Source organism: Petaurus breviceps, unplaced genomic scaffold, assembly GCF_028583685.1.
Source record: "Petaurus breviceps papuanus isolate PSGF00001 unplaced genomic scaffold, PetGlider_PUasm1.0 90633, whole genome shotgun sequence".
Lineage (NCBI taxonomy): Eukaryota > Metazoa > Chordata > Mammalia > Diprotodontia > Petauridae > Petaurus > Petaurus breviceps.
The window spans coordinates 826051-830653 of record NW_027187293.1 but is presented as its reverse complement, the minus strand read 5'-3'; the positions used below and the strand labels follow the sequence as shown (position 1 = coordinate 830653).

Here is a 4603-nt window from a genome sequence, read left to right as displayed (position 1 = left end):
TCTTTTTATTTAAATGTTCATCCTTCAACATTAGACCTCACTGGCCATAGTCACCTTCCTGGTGGTTCTAATTTCTCAGACTAGCCCATGACACATCTATCTTTGACCTAAGGGATTTCATTTTTTCACTTCTTCCTTAAATTTGAAGCACTAAGACTTTTGAACCTTTTGTGGACCCCTCTGGTCCTTGGCTTCCTGTGTTCAAATATTGTCATACTATATCCCTATGCATACAATTTCCATCAGCCACTGGACCTGGAGTCAAGAAAGACCCAGGTTGCTTTTCAGGTGGACTCTGAGCATTGGTTCAGATCATGTCTGGTGGCTCCACGGATTATAACAGAGACCATGGCGGCCCGGAGGGCATGGACCCCGATGGTGTCATCAAGAGCAACTGGAATGAAATCATGGACAACTTCAATGATACGAATCTCAAGGAGTCTCTGCTCCGGGGCATCATCGCATACAGATTCGAGAAGCCTTCTGCCATCCAGCAGAGAGCCATCATCCCCTGCATCAAAGGGTATGATGTGATTGCCCAAGTGCAGTCAGGGACTGGCAAGACAGCCACATTTGCTATTTCCATCCTGCAACAGTTGGAGATTGAGCTCAAGGAGACCCAGGCACTAGTATTGGCCCCCACCAGAGAGCTGGCTCAACAGATCCAGAAGATAATTTTAGCCCTTGGAGACTATATGGGAGCAACATGTCATGCCTGCATTGGTGGAACCAATGTTCAAAATGAAATGCAAAAACTGCAGACTGAGGCACCACACATTGTTGTTGGAACTTCTGGGTGAGTGTTTGATATGCTAAACAGAAGATATCTCTCCAAAATGGATCAAGATGTTTGTTTTGGATGAAGTGGATGAAATGTTGAGTTGTGGATTTAAGGATCAAATCTACAAGATTTTCCAGAAATTAAGTACAAATATTCAGGTTATGTTGCTCTCTGCCACAATGCCAACTGATGTGTTAGAAGTGACCAAAAAGTTCATGAGAGATCCTATTCAAATTCTGGTGAAGAAGGAAGAATTGACCCTTGAGGGAATTAAACAATTCTACATTAATGTTGAAAGAGATGAATGGAAGCTGGATACTCTTTGTGACTTGTATGAGACACTGACCATTACACAGGCTGTTATTTTTCTGAACACGAGACGAAAGGTAGATTGACTGACTGAAAAGATGCATGCCAGGGATTTCACAGTTTCTGGTCTGCATGGTGATATGGACCAGAAGAAGAGAGATGTTATCTTGAGGGAGTTCAGATCAGCATCAAGCCGGGTTCTGATCACCACAGACTTGTTGGCTCATGGGATTGATGTGCAACAAGTATCTTTGATTATAAACTATGATCTACCTACCAATTGTGAAAACTATATTCACAAAATTGGCAGAGGTGGTCACTTTGGGAGGAAAGGTGTGGCTATAAACTTTGTTACTGAAGAAGACAAGAAGATTCTTTGTGACATTAAGACTTTCTATAATACTACAGTAGATGAGATGCCAATGAATGTGGCTGATCTTATTTAATCCCTGGGATGAGATGGTTTTGAATGCAGTGCTCGCTGTTGCTGAATAGGCGATTCACAACGTGCATTGTGCTTCTTTCTTTGGGAATACTGAATCTTGTCTCAATACTCATAACGGATCAGAAATACAGATTTTTGATAGCAAAGAGACTTTAGTCATGAGCTCTTCTGGAGAAAGAGCTACTGGCTTTCTCCTTTAGAGTTAGACTATTGGGGTTGGGTGTAAAAGATATGGGGTCTGTAAAATCTTTCTTTATTAGAAATTTATTTCCTAGTTCTGTAGAAATGGTTGTATCAGATTTCTCTATCATTTAATAATTTACTTGTGGACTAAAAGATATAAGTGCTGTATAAAATCAGCCAATTATGTTAAACTAGCATATCTGCCTTTATTGTGTTAGTCAGTAGACTGAATAGGAAAGGCTTTTCAAATGGACTAATTTTTTTTTTAAAAGCATTTGAATGCATTTTGTTTGGTATTGTATTTATTCAATAAAGTATCTAATTAGTGCTAAGTGTGAACTGGACCCTGTTGCTAAGCCCCAGCAAGCGATCATAAACTAGGTAGGGTTAAACCCAGTAAAATTGCCATATTGTACATGTCTTAATGAAGTTTGAATGTTCAATAAATTACTTGTATATTCACTTTGAATTCCAAAAAAAAAAAAAAAAAAGATCCGGGTTCAAATTCAGCCTCAGATATTTCCCAGCTGTGCAAGTGATTTAACCTCTATTTGCCTAGTTTCCTCAACTGCAAAATGGAGATAATAATAGTATCTACTTCTCAGGGTTATTATAAGGATTATAATTATAAGGATCAAGTGAGATAATATTTGCAAAGCATTTACCACAATGCTTTTCACACAGTAGGCATTATATAAGTTCAGTTTCTATTAGTAATAGTAACAATAATAACTAACATTTCTGTAGGGCTATGTGTCAGGTACTAGCTTAAGGAATTTATAATTACTATCTCATTTGACCCTCACAACAACTCTGGGTATTATTCACATTTTGCAGTTGAGGAAACTAAGGCAAACAGAGTTAATTGACTTGCCCAGGGTTAGACAGATAAGAAATGTTTGAAGCACAACTTAAACTTACATCTTTCCTCCTCTAGGTCAGCAACTCTACCTACTACTCCACATAGCTGCCTCACCATCACCATCACCATCATCATCATCAATCATCATCATCATCAATCATCATCATCATCTTATGTTGGTGTTACTTTCCTCATTACCTTCTCAATCCAGATGCTTCATGTTTCAGGGTAGATTGTTTTTTAGGGTTTCTTTACAAGGTAGCAAAGTATACAAATGAAGAAATAATGCAGAAGAATATAGTAAATAGATTGCAGAAATCTTCATAATCCTAGAATAGGTAGTCCTTAAGCTTCCTAAATTATTCCATCAAGTTACAGGTCCCAGGCTTAACCTGGCTGACCATGATCCCTTTTTAAAAACAAAAAGTCAAATTTCTTGATCTATTAAAGTTTTATAGAGCCTATATTCCTCACAGCAGCCCTGTAAAGGAAGTAGTATATGTACTATTATCTCCATTTTACAGATGAGCAAATGGTGCTGAAAGGCTACAAGGTAAATATGTTTGAGATAGGATGAAAATCCAGTTCTCCCGATTCAAAGTTCAGCAGTCTTCCCTACTATAGTAAGCCACCTCCCACAGTCTATATCCCTAGGACAGAGCATTCAGTTCTTTGCAGTTCCTAAATGAGAATCATCTTCTGTATAGTGCTCTCTGGTATTTGACCACCTGGAAATGCTAAATCAAGCTCATTCATCTATTCTATAACAGCCATTTCATTTGCACCCAAGCAGAAAAATTTTTAGTGTTTCCCTTCCATTGTTTTCACAGACTCAGAGCCCATAGCAACTTGAGAGTTGATTGAGTTCAATCCTTATCTGAACAGGAATACTCTCTACTACATCCTTGACAAATAGTCATGCAGGCTCTGCTTGAAGTCATATAGTAATGGGGAACCCACTAACCCTGTGAGTCTGTTCTACCTTTGTGCAACTCAAGTAATAGGGAAGTTTTTTCCTTCTATTGACTAAAAAGATACATCTTTAAAATTTTTACTCAGTACTCTTAAGTTATACCCACTGGAGCCAAGAAGAATTAATTCAATCTCCCTCTACTTGACAGTTTTTCAAATAGTTGAAGGCAACCATTACAGCCCTCCTAAGTCTTTCATTCCCTGTGTTAAACATCTCCATTTCCTTTAACTATATGGGCAGTACTTTTACACCATGCTAGTAATTGCCTTCTAGGTACACTCCATAATGACTTACCTAGCTAGATGTTTCCCTACTTTCCTGCTTCACATCCCCCACCAAGTAAAGGAGAGTAATAAATGTAAACATCAGAGACAACATTCCTGTCTCAAAAATCAAACTAATTTAACCAAATATAGTGGTAACCCACAAAGTTCTCAAAGGATAACTCCTTTCCTTAAAATATATGGCATTCTCCTGACCCCATCAATCTAGTATGTAATCTTGTAAAAAAATAAATAGGTTTAATCTAGTATGACTTTTTATTGACATACCCATGCTAGTTCTTAGCAGACACTGCTTTGCTTTCCAAGCATAAAAATCACTCCTTTAATAATAGAATTTTATCAGTAATTTAAGGCAAGCTTATAGTCTTAACTAAAGAATCAACCTTCTTTCTTCTTTTTGAAAGTTGGGACAGCCTTTATTCATCTCCAGTATGGGGAACCCCTACCATTCTCCATGATTTTTTTCAAGTATACCTCTCAGTGGCTCAACAAGCATTTTTCATGTTCTTTTAATCCCCTTGAATTCTTCTGGGCTTGTAACTTGAGGGTGTTTAAATTCCCTTTAAAGAGGTAAGGAACTTCTGAAGTCATTTATTCCAGCTCCCTGATTAAAGAAATAGAGACCTACAAATGGTACATGAATTATCCAAGGTTAAACAGAAAGTAACAAAGCCAACCTGTGAAGGAAGATCATTCAACCCTCTTTCAACTGCACTACACTGTCTCCCATACACATTTTCAGGTGAGTCTCCTGGGATGAGAGGAG

At 38.0% G+C, this 4603-nt stretch overlaps 1 pseudogene; it reads left to right on the top strand.

Annotated features, from left to right (window-relative positions):
- The first annotated feature begins 279 nt into the window (after window positions 1–279).
- On the top strand, window positions 280–2187 carry LOC138143240 (eukaryotic initiation factor 4A-II pseudogene; annotated as a pseudogene).
- The last annotated feature ends 2416 nt before the right edge of the window (window positions 2188–4603 follow it).